Below are 12,663 nucleotides of genomic sequence, written 5' to 3'. Positions count from 1 at the left end.
GGGGTACGGAATGCAGTAAGCTCTTCATCTTTTGGCGCCATGCAGATTTGGTTATAGCATGATGAACCGTCCATAAATGACATTACCTCGTACCCAGTAGTAGCATCGATCATCAGCTCTGGAATAAGAAGCGGGAATTCATCTTTTGGACACACATTGTTGAGATCCCTGAAGTCAACGCACACTCGAATCTGGCCATTTTTCTTCCTTACAGGGATAATACTAGAAACCCATGTTGGGTATTTGACTTCACGAATAAAGCCAGCTTTGATGAGTTTGTTAACTTTGGTTTCAATCAAGGGAACCAAGTCCGGCCTAAAGCGCCTTTGGGCTTGTTTGATAGGACGAGCACCATTCTTGACGGCAAGGTGATGGACTGCTACTTTAGGGTCCAAGCCAGGCATTACTTTGTAACTCCAAGCGAAGACATCCCTGAACTCCTTGAGTAACTCAATATAAGTGTTCTCTTCATCAGCTTCTAGTAAAGCACTTAGGTAGGTGGGTCTTGGTTCCTTATCAGTGCCAAGGTTAACTTCTTTTAAGGCATCAACTGTCGTCTTCACTCCTTCTTCAAGTTCGGGTGGAGCGTCTTTCGCATCTTCAACTTCTTGAGGGTCCCCATCGTTGAAAGATATGTGATAACATGGTGAAACATCCTCCAATTCTGCATTATCCTCCGTTGAAGATGGAACACCGTTCTCGCCTTGTAAAGTAACATGATACGAAGAACCCACACTCTCTTAATCTTCGTCACGCTCCTTAGTGTAGACCACAGTACATTGCTTTACCTTCAGTACTTCTTTACATGAAACCACAAGTTTTGTTTGTCGCCTTATTCTAGAAGGAACCAAACTTTGGAAATCCTTAGAGATCTTCTGGATTTTGGGCGAAACAGGTGTTCTTATGCTTTGAAAATTTCTCTGGAACTTGTTCCCCTTCTTTAATGGACCCAATCTTTCAAACATGGAGGTCCCCACAGGTGATTTTCCAAGTCGATTAAAGACAGAAGGCTTGTTGGAAGCGGCAGATTCGTTTTCCATAGTGATATAATTGCTACTCGACCTTCTTATGGAGATGCGCATTAGTGATGGTTGCTTGTATTCCAAACCTTCACGTGGTTGCTCGTTGCAGCTTCTGATGGGAGCTTCCCTAACTTTGATGGCTCATTGGGATTGTATCCAGCTTCTGCAAATAGCTTGTAAGCGTTAGGGTCAAAACCTTCGTCTGTTCGCTTTGTAGGGAGTGCCCCATTCTGTAAACGATTTTGGGCTACAAACCCTGCAAGCGGCTTCGAGGACAACTTTACTGTCTCAATTCGTTTTACCGGAAGTGTTAGCTCCTTTAGCATGTTATTTTGGAGATTAGATGCTTCGCCCTCGTCTTTCTTCCTTTTAGGGACATGTTGGAGCGCGGGACTTACTTTCTTTCCATAAGACGCAATACCCCCTTTATGAGATTTATTCACGTTGGCGTGTACCTCCTCAGTAACAGCTTTGGCTTTACCAATAGTCACCTCAGCTCTTTTCGTTATGGTTTCGTCATTCTTGCTTTTCATGCCATCATCAACTTTTATCTCCTTCACCATGCGGTTCTTCAAGTAGAACTTTGCATCGGCGAAGTGTGACTCTGCCTCGGTGAATGGCTCATCATCAGCAACTATCTTCTTCTCGACTTCACCCTCGTAGTATTTTAAACATTGATGGTAGGTAGATGGAACCACTTTATTCTCATGTATCCAAGGCCTTCCAAGCAAGACATTGTATGAAGTTTTCGCGTCGATTACATGCAACCATGCACTTGATTGCATATCTTCAGTGGTGATTTCTAGCCTGATCGTGCCTATGGCTATTTGGCCCCCTTGGTTGAATCCTTGGATCATCACACGACTTTCTGAGAGTTCGTTCATGGGAATACCAAGTTCTTTCACAGTGCGAATTGGCAAAATGTTCACTGAGGATCCCCCATCAACCAAAATTCGATTTATTCTTTCATCTCGCATATAGCCAACCAGGTATAGTGGGCGATAATGAAGAGCGTCACCTAGTAGAAGATCGTCGATTGTGAACGTAACCTTTTCCTCGCACGCATTAGCTTCTTGAGGAATAGACTCGTCGAGCTTTTCTGAAGATGGTGCTAACGGTAGGTCATCACTCTTTTCTTCCCCTTTATCAGCATGGCAACAAGAGGCATCGATACCCTCATGGTAAATCTTCGTGCGGAACCCACTTGGTAAAAACTCCTCCAAGGTCACTGGATTTCGTGGCTTTTGAGAATAGTGCATCTCCACTTTTGCTTTCTTCAAATTTCGAAATGGATTCTTTTTCGTTGGTCTTTTTACCATCATCTTCCTTGTTGGTTGTTCTATTGATTCTTTTCGTGGGCTCCTTTTGTGTCGCCTACGACGAGTCACCAACGTCCAACCTTCATCATCATCAGGTTGATCGTCTTCAAATTTGTTGTTCACCAGTAATTCTTCATTTTTGATTCCTTTTAAACTGCATAACTCCTCTAGACTAAATGAGCCAAAGGTGATAGAGACTTGGTTCGCGCTTGCTTTCTCATCTTCAAGCACGATCTTCTTTTCACGGGCCAAGTCCATAACTTTTTCCTTGAAGACAAACACTTCTAGGTGGCTTACAAGTCGGTGATATTTGCAGTAATTTGGGTCATTCGTTTTCCAGCTTCATTTGGTCGCTTCATCTCCGAAATCTTAATGAGATTTAACTCGAGGAGTTCTTCGAAAATGGCTGGCACATCAGAATCCAGGAATGGGTACTCTTTCTCCTACATCTCTTTTAGAGTCAACTTTCCACTTGGCTTATCTTGAAAAGAAGTGGATTTCATACTCTGCTTCTTGCTCACCTTCATCGTGAACTTCATACGTGACGTGTTGACATTCATAGCTTCTCTGCTATCAGACTTGGGTACGAACTTGCCCCACTTCCTGACTTCTTGCTTGTCATTCCTTTTGCGAGGTTCATAGATGGGCAACCTTCATTTCCAGCGGAGGCCATGCTCAATTCCATGTCATGGGTACGAGTTGCAAGTTCTTCAAATGTGCCAGGCTTGATACCTTGCAAGATGTAGCGCAATCCCCAATGCATGCCTTGGATGCACATCTCTATGCCTGAAGCTTCACTAAGCCTGTCTTTGTAGTTGAGGCTTGCATTCCTCCAATGATTGATAAAGTTGATAACTTGTTCCCCCTTTCGTTGACGAGTATTTGTAAGTTCTATCATACTCATAGTACGTCTCGTACTATAAAAGCGATTGAGGAACTCTTGCTCTAGTTGATCCCAACTATCGATAGATCCAGCCTCGAGGTCTGTGTACCAGTCAAAAGCATTTCCTTTTAGCGAGCAGACAAACTGCTTGATGAGGTAATCTCCATAAGTCCCAGCATTGTTGCACGTCTCCACGAAGTTCGCAACATGTTGCTTTGGGTTACCTTTACCATCAAACTGTTGAAACTTCGGAGGTTGATAGCCAGCAAGCATTTTCAACATATCGACCCTTGCAGTGTACGGCTTTGCATATGTAAAGGAGGATTTGGCAGCAACTTCATATTTGTTCTTAATGGTTCCTTCAATGAACTCCTTCAGTTGAGACAGGGATAGCCTTAGTGGATGCTGCTTGTCTTGGGGGAGAGTCACTCTCTAGAACTTCTGGGAGCTTGTCGGGTGCATGTGTGGATTCTTCTTCCATCAAAATTCCCACCCCGTCTGTTAGCTTGTCAATTCTAGCCTCTTGATTTTGCATGCATTTGGTCAAGCCAGCGATTGCTTCTGTCAAGTTTGCCAGCTGCTCCTTCATAGATGAAGTATTTGTCACCATGGCTTGCATGATTGTCGTGGACGACGGAGAGTAATTTGGATTTTCACACAGCTTGATCCTTGATTGGCTGGCGCTATGTGTTGTAAGTGGGGAGGATCCATCACTTGAAGCATCATCATCTTCCTTCACAGCAGAGTGCTTGGATCCGGAGAGGCCAAGCAGAGCAAGAGTTTTCTTGATCTTTTCAGCAACATCGCTTCCTCATTCAGATGCGTTTTTGGAAGATGTTGCTTCTTTTGAGGATGAAGATTCGAAAATAGGGGTTGATGCGTACGGCGCTTGGGGTGCTTGTTGTCCTAAGGAGCTTTCTTTGCTCCTCGTAACTGGTCCGAAGCTTCCAAAGGTAATATCGAGGATGCTTTCCATATTAGCGTAGAACCTGGAGTTAGCAGCCTTGGTGGAAGTTGAACCGGAGTTGATTTTCTTCGAAGCCATTTCAATGTTCTCGTACTTTGGTGATTGAAAAGTTGAGATGAGAGGTAGAGATTGTCCTACTGGGCGTGCCAGAATTTGTAGACAATAAAATTGCATCGAAAAAATAAAATCAAGACCGAAAAATATCGCAACAATCGTAGTATTTTATTTCAAATAATATGAGTGTACAATCTCTATGAATCCTCTGATTCTTCTTTTCAATTGTAAGTAAATTCAAGGGCCTTTGAACTTGATCTTGAATCTATGTTTGTTGCCACGAACGATGATCTTGTTCTTGAGCTTGATTGCTTGAACTTGACCTTGATTTGTTCTTCTTTCTTGAGCTTGGAATGGATTTCTTGAACTTGAACTTGATTGCTTGAAGCTTGAAACTTGTAGAGAAATTTGCGGCGTTTGATCCACGAGCTCTCTCTTATTTCTTGTTATAACTTCTGGTCCCTTTTCCGGGTTATGAAGATCCCTATTAATAGTTGTGGAAGGGAGGAGTCATGATAAGAGCAAACTCTTTCCGACCAATCAAATTGAAGTGTGACATGGCCGCATTTGATTGGTGTTTACTGTGAAAATGGTAATAACAATTAAATTTGTTGATGGGACTCTAAAAATACAAGATCTATTTTTATGCTAGTTGTAAAGCAGTTGATGATATGTGTGAAGTTTAAGGACGTGATGCGAGCTAAAATGGAGTTATAATCGAACCGATAGGTTAGCCGTTCAGGGCCTCGAGCTAGTCGATTTGGGGCCTCGAGATCGATTCCCGAGCTCGGGCTCGAGCTATTAGGGGCAGTCGGAGAAGGGCTAACAGTCCTGATATAATTAAAGGAGGCTCTTTATGGCCAATGATATTCAATAAATGAAGAACAAGTATGAAGATAATAAATAAGAGCAACAATATCGAGAGAGTGTGTTAGAGAGAAAAGAGAGAGAGAGTTATCATATATTTCGTGTAGAATAGTTAGAGCAACATCAGTCCTCTGCAAATTAGTAAAGATCCCCTTTATATAGAGGGGGAAACCTTATGTGGTACGACATACATTAATTGTAAAGATGTGGAGATGGGACAGCTAGATGCGACACCCTGATCTGGGTTCAGGGTAGGCCGACTAGACCTTGTCAGACTCAGCCGCATGTCTTGGGAACTCCCATTTTTACTCTAGCCTCGACCGATATTCTCTTCAGGCAGGGTGTCGATGAGCTCCGAGGAAGGAGGCTCGGGCGCGTCTCTGCAGCCTCGAGTCTTCGAGGTAATCTTCCGAAACGCCTTAATGACGGGGAAATCGGGCCTCCGGATTTTACCGTACACAGATAGTCTCCGCATTTCCTAAAACGGAGTGACAGGAAGCGACTTTGATGCCCGACTCTTCGGGCTCCCTGTGATGATGTTGTATTGATGATGCAGTATGTGACATAAGCCTTTATGATAACCGAAAATGTTCCGTCGTCTCATTTTTCCAAGACCATTCAATGCATTGCGGTTTCTTATTCTTCAAAGCCATAATGTCACCGCCGATTCAGCTCCCAAGGAAGCATTAAACGTTCCTGCCATTGCATATTCCAAGGACGATAATGTTGCCGTCGGTTACGCTGCCTCCTTTCCTATAAATGGGAGCTTCTTGGGATTAACCTTTCATCCAAGTGCCTTCCTATATTTCCCACATCTTCTTTTCTTCCCATCCTTATCATCGCTCGCCATGATTGAGGCCCATGGCCTCGCGATCATCTGGCCGTGCTTATATCGGCCGTGCCAAGGCTTACCCCCTGACCTTCCCTTAGTTGAGCGAGATTTTGCTGTTTCGCTGTCGTTGTTGTTATTGTTGTTGTTGTTGCTGCTGTCGCTCCGAGGTGATGATATGGGGGCGGCCGACTTCTTCCGATCTAGAAGGACATTGGGACTCTACACCGCTGCTCATGAGGGTGCTCGGACTATACTCCACTGCTCACCCTCCTGCCCTGGCTCGACGCATTACACCCCTTTTGGATTCCTTGGGGTGTGGCGACACTATCTACTAACTGTTGCATCCCGTGCCGGGGTAATGTCCCAAGAAGTGGCTTCATAATAGTGGTACTGGCAAAGTTCGTACTAGCCAGATTTTTCACCCAGCCACTTCTTCGCTCCTTTCGGCTTCTCCTTCGTCATTTTGCTCTTCTCCGTCGCTTTCCCCTCCTACATCTTCCTTTTTGAAGATGCCATTTTGGGGGGTCGAGATGAGGATCCTGGGGGGATGACGCTTTGGAAGATATTTCCTTTGAGGTCACCTGCCCGAGGGGATGATATCCTGGAGACGCTGCTGCCGAAGTCACACCCTTAAGAATAGGCTAGGCTTTCAGTCTTTTACTATGTGTATCCCTTTTCTTCTTTGTTTCTGTGTAGGGACCCTTTGTAATCTTTTGTAATTATATGTAAGGACCCCTCGAGGGCCGTTGTAAGCAAATTTTTATAAATATAAAGATATTTCCTTGACTTCTACCTTTGATGCTTGCCATATTCTTTTATATTTGTGGGGATTCTGCATGTATGCCTCTGTTGATGATTGCCAATATCTAACTCTGGTGCGAGTATTCTTCTTGGTCTTTGGTTGATAGAAACGGTGCTTCTCTGAGCCTATCGTCATTCCTCGGACCAAGCCCGTATTGGTCCGATTGACTCAGGCCATCGGGACTGTCGAGTCACATAAAAATAGTACCTCGAGCCTTAGAATTTTTGGAGAGCGGTCTCTGAGTGAGGGTTATCTTTGCTTTGATTTTGGCGTAGATAACCTTTTAAGGCGTTGTAGATAGGTCCCAGATGAGGGGTTACCCAGATTTAGGCGTTGTCCAGAGGTCGAGCCTTTTTGGGCGGAGCTCGAAGTGCTCGTCCTCCTTCTTGAGGGGAACCTTTGAGATCGGATACCATCTTGAACTCTGTAATGGTGCTGAAGGCTTCCTGGAGCCTAACTTCCTTCTAATGGGGGTCCTCGAGGTCGGGTACCACCTCGGGACTGGAGATGATGCCATTGGCTTCTTTAGGCCTACCTTCTTGTTGATGGAGGTCCTCGAGGTCGGGTACCACCTCAGGATTGGAGATGATGCCATTGGCTTCTTTAGGCTTAACTTCTTGTTAATGGAGGTCCTCGAGGTCGGGTACCACATCGGGACTCGCATCGGAGTCATTACCTCCCGGGTCCTATCTTGATCAGGCGGACCGTTGCTGTTTCCCCACATATATATGGGGTTGCTTCCGCTTTTCGGGAGACCCCACTACTTAAGATATCTATCCTTCCATTTCGGCGTCGAGTCCTTCGTTACCTTAACACTAGAGTGTTTGTGTAAGTTCCCGCTTTAGCTCTTCTAGCCTTTCCATAGCCATGACTGCTACTTCGGGGTTTGCTTGGCAGAGAGGGGAGAGTTCCGCTCCCAGTGCTCAGGACCCGTGGGAGTTTACTTTGAAGACTATGTCTTTGATAAGAGAGGAGCACCTTAAGTTGGTGAGAAGAGACTGCGGATGGGAAGAGGAGGCAGCGTTACAGGTACTTCCCCCGGGCGAGGATATTACGGACCCTGCCGATAGATTCCTGAATGTATATACGTATCCTTTCACACTGGGACCTCTCGACATGGTCGTGCTTGACTTCTGTGTAGAGTATCGGGTTACCTTGGCGCAGATACACCCGTCGTTTTGACGAATTGTGTTGATGATGAGGTTTTTTGTGAAGAAGGCGGGGCTTGAATTCACGCTCAGCCATCTCGTCAGGCTGTACCAGCCCTTTCACCATCGAGGTCTGCTAACCTTACGGTGCCGTTTGTCCACGCCTTTTGTTGTTGATGATGAGGAAGATAGAGATCAGGAGTGGACTAGTAGGTTCTTCCGGGTCCGGATGGCTGACGTTATCCCCATGGAACTTATGCCATTCCTCGAAGAATGGAACTATATGCGTGAGTGGAGCGTCCCGTGCTTTCTCAGATTTGTTCATGGTGAAAGCTAGTTTCGTAACCAAGTTTCCTCCTTTTTTGCAGCAATTTCATGAGCACCGGGCGACGTTCCTGATCTGCTTGGTTGGGTCCGAAAGCTGACGACCCACTCAACTTGCAAGGAGCGTAGGTGGCGAGCTGTGTCCCGGGGCAGATAGGAAGCAAAACATCACGGTGCGTGTGTATACTGCTTTTTCCTTGTCCCTTGTTCATTTAGAGAGACATTTTTCCTTTTCATGTATTAATCTTGCTGTCGTAGGTATCGGAGAGCCTCCAAAGGCGAGGATGTGCTCCTCCAGAGAGGAGGAGGGGTTGCCAGCTTTCGAGCTAAAGGACGACAATAATAAGCGAGACATGTACTTGCAGGGCGATAGCGCTCATGGCAAGGCGAAGCAGGCCGGGCCTCTGAGACGGAAATATCGTTCAAGCCTGCTGCACCCGAAGTTTCTAGTTCTGGAAGGATGGCTCTTCCGAGTGATCGTGCTTCGACCGGGGTTGATTCTTCCAGGGTTGCCAACAGATGTGTGCTTGGCCTTCGAGGAAGTCCGCCGACTTCACTTTGCGGTGAGCTTTGCCATAGGCCTTCCGAATCCGCGTCCTCCTTTTCTTATCAAGTTTTTCATTTGCAGGCCTTTGACAGGCTTAGGTCTGAGCTGCTCCATCATGGAGCTAGGTTCGGAAAGCTCTAGATGAGGGTAGATCCCTTAGGCTCCTTTGCAAGGAGAAGGAAGTCGAGTTGGAACACTAGCAATATGAGGCATACCGAAGCTCGAATTACGAGAGCTATTTGATGGACCAGGTAACTTCCCGTCCTGGTTGAGTACATGTTTCGTTTTTAAACTTCTAAGGTTAACTCTTCGCCTATCCCAGCTGCTGAAAAAGACGGAGGCCCTGGATTAGGGGTGAAGCCGACCGAATCAGGAATGACTGTGGCGAGCTAAGAGCTCGGGCGCAGGTCCAAGATTCAGAGGAGAAAGGTGACTTGGCTAAAGTTCCTGCCTTCGAGGTCCAACTCCGCCTAGCTCATGATAATGCTTTAGTTCAGGCGGATATGATCACGAAGCTCGAATATGAACTTTCGAAGGTCAGGGTTAAGATCGTTGATACTCAGACCGAAGCAGCACTGGGCCGGACCAAGGCTGATCAGGAGATGGCGATTTTATTGAAGGATGCTACCGATGCCCAAGCCGAGTTGAAGAGGGTCCTCGATCGTGAAGGCAGGATCAAAGAATATGCTCGTAGCGAATTCCGAAGAAAGGTTCTCGAGGAGATCGGTGCCAGGGGTTTTGTTCTCCCGGAAGAGTTGGCGCGAGTGAGGGTAGACGAGCGTGGTGCTCGGTTACTCATGTCTGACACTGACGAGAGTGAAGATGAAGCCGATAGGCCATAGCCTTCTGGGGCGGGGCGTAGACTTCGCCATTTTGTATGTACTACCTTCAGAGCGTGTATGTAGATGGAGAATCCGCTTTTCCGTGTATGTAAATAGAAGAAGACTTGCAGCGTTATTTCTTTTGTACCCCTTTTTGTTTCGTTTTTGGCTAGGTGGACTGGTTTCAGAGTTAGCGTGAATCCTTAAATATGTGATATGGCCCTGGGGCTCATTAGGCAGGCCTGGGGGCTCTTACGCGCTCGGTAGATGCGACCTTTAATGTAAGCTGGCGTAGAGCTCTTACGCTTTTGCTCAACTGTTTTGGGTTTAGTCTCCGAGTCGGGCTTCGACTCGAGCTCATTCGACCCTCAAGCTTTTGTGTTTGCGTGGGCGGGCGACAATGGCTCTTACGCCTTTGATAGAAGCGATCTTTTATGTAAGCTGGCGACAATGGCTCTTATGCTTTGCCCTTAGGCGTGTGTAGTTAACTATTTTGGGTTCAGTCTCCGAGTCAGGTTTCGACTCGAGCTCAATCGACCCTCAAGTTATACGTTTGTTTGGGCTGGCAACACTGGATCTTATGCCTTTAATCTAAATGATCTTTGGTGTAAGCTGGCGACAATAGCTCTTACGCTTTGCCCTTAGGCATATGTGTGGCCCTGAGGCTCGTTAGGCTGGCGACAATGGCTCTTACGCTTTGCCCTTAGGCATATGTGTAGCCTTGAGGCTCGTTAGGCTAGCGACAATGGCTCTTACGCTTTGCCCTTAGGCATATGTGTGGCCCTGAGGCTCGTTAGGCTGGCGACAATGGCTCTTACACTTTGTCCTTAGGCATATGTAGGCTTTATTTTCCTCTCGTTAAGGACTTTTGCAATGATTTTTCCTGACCCATCGTCAGTTCGGGAAGAACCTTGATTTCAAGTCATTTGCGGCGATGTTCGAGCACCTCGGAAGGTTTGGCTCGTAGGGTGAGTAGCTCGAAGCCTTGTGAGTTGGAGCTGACATGGTCGAAGCTCTTTTGCCCGTCGAGGGTAGCCTGTTTAACCGGTTCTTTCCAAAGTATATTCGAAGTAATGGCCTATGATTTTGTAGCGACGGTCGGGCGTCCCCGAGTCGCGTTAGTTTGGCTGGTACAACAGTATGACCGTAGTTATTTGTGTTTGGCCGGAGCCATTTTTGGTCCCGAGTGTAGTATTTTAGGTGTCTATATCGAGGGTATGCCTTTTCACGAATCTTACAAATGCGATATATAGCCTAAACTTCAGGATTTAATGCTTGTAGTTAGGTCTTACAAAATTTTCATGCCTTGGAGGTCTTACAGTTTGTTGATACTTGGTACAAGTATGATTCATGCCTTGCTTGAGGTCTTACAGTTTGTTGTTGCCTTATGAAGGTCTTACGAGACCGAGTCTGCCTGCTCGGGGTCTTACGACCTCGGGTTTTTTACTAAATGGCGATTGGCGACAGTCTCCAAGTAATCGAGTTTGTTTTGGCTCGAGAGCCGTTACTCGTGAGCTCGGAATTGCCTCATTGAGGGCTTCGACTTTGGAGATTCTGACCCTGAGGTCGTGCATTTTCTGAGTTTTTTGGTGCCAGTCTCCGAGTATTCGGGACGCTTTTTTTTAGAGATATTTTATGATTTTCGTGCTGCCTCGTTGAGAGCTTACTAGTTTGGAGTTTTGACCCTGAGGTCATGCGGGTGCCGAGTTATCGACGCTAGTCTCCGAGTATTCAGGACGTTTTTTGATGAAGGAATCGTTCTGGCAAAAACGCTGGGTTTTCTTTGGAGTATGAAACATGTTGGCAAAAAGCATTCCTTGATTATTTGGCACTAGTACATGTGCTTCCGCCATCGGGGGCTCGGCTGTGCGGACATGGTTCATTCGACCGTTTGGTCCGGTATATCATCTTCCCATTAGGACCTTATTTGGCATTTGTTGGCTCTTCTGAGCGGATGATCTTCTGAGAGGATGTCCTTTGGCGCTCGGGGTTGATAGTAAAAGAAGCCTTGAAGACTTGTTGGATTCCCCTTAGGTAGCATATAGGTGTTTCCTCGTTAAAAACCTTGCCGGCAAAACCCTCTTCGGGACAAAAGCTCGGTCGAAGGAAAAGAGTGCAACGGATGCTTTTAAAACCTTAAGGTCTTTGGGCTGGGTTAGCGCTGCATAAAGGTTTAGTATAAAGTATAAAACGAAAAGGGAGATGGTTATACCTTATCGTGGGATGCGCTGGCGACGTTCCGAGGTCTGGTATGCCCCTGTTATTTGTAATGAGGGCAGGATACAGTTCTCCTCTACGTCTAATCGGGCTTAGACGAATATGTAGTTCGATTACCCTTAGGCTCTTTCAAGAGTGGAGATATTGGTGCCGGTGCCACGTCGTGCACCGCGAACATTTCCCTTGCCACGTGCTGTTCCCTGTGGACGGTTTTAATCCTGTCTTTTGTTGGGAATTTCATCATCTGGTGGAGGGTGGACGGTACTGCTCTCATGTAGTGTATCCACGGTCGTCCGAACAAGGCGTTGTATCTCATGTCTCATTCGATGACATGGAATTTGACATTTTGGGTCGTGCCGACCACGCTAATTGGGAGACTGATCTCTCCTTTCGTTGTTTCGCTTGCCATGTTGAATCAGTTGAGGACTCGAGTGTCGGGCACGATTTGGTCCATCATTCCGAGCTGCTCTATTACCTTCGACCTGATAATGTTGGCCGAGCTACCTAGATCCACGAGTAGACATTTTATTTGAAATGTATTTACGAGGAAAGAGATTACCAGTGCGTCGTTATGAGGTTGGGACAAGGTCTCGGAGTCCTCCTCGCTAAATGTGAGGGCATCTTCGGGTATGTATCCCCGGGTTCGCTTTTCTCTAGTGATGGATATTTTTGTCCTTCTCATCACGGGTTTCTGGGGAGCATCGACGCCCCTTAATATCATGTGGATAACATGTCGTGCCTCGTTTGCTTTGTTCTTTTTGGCTGCCTCTCTTTCTCGGAACTGATTTTTGGCTCGGTCACTCAAGAATTCTCTGAGATAACCTTAATTGAGTAACCTGGCTACTTCCTCTCGTAGCTGG

This window comes from Nicotiana attenuata, unplaced genomic scaffold, assembly GCF_001879085.1.
Source record: "Nicotiana attenuata strain UT unplaced genomic scaffold, NIATTr2, whole genome shotgun sequence".
In the NCBI taxonomy this organism is placed as follows: Eukaryota; Viridiplantae; Streptophyta; class Magnoliopsida; order Solanales; family Solanaceae; genus Nicotiana; species Nicotiana attenuata.
This window is presented reverse-complemented; position numbering follows the sequence as displayed.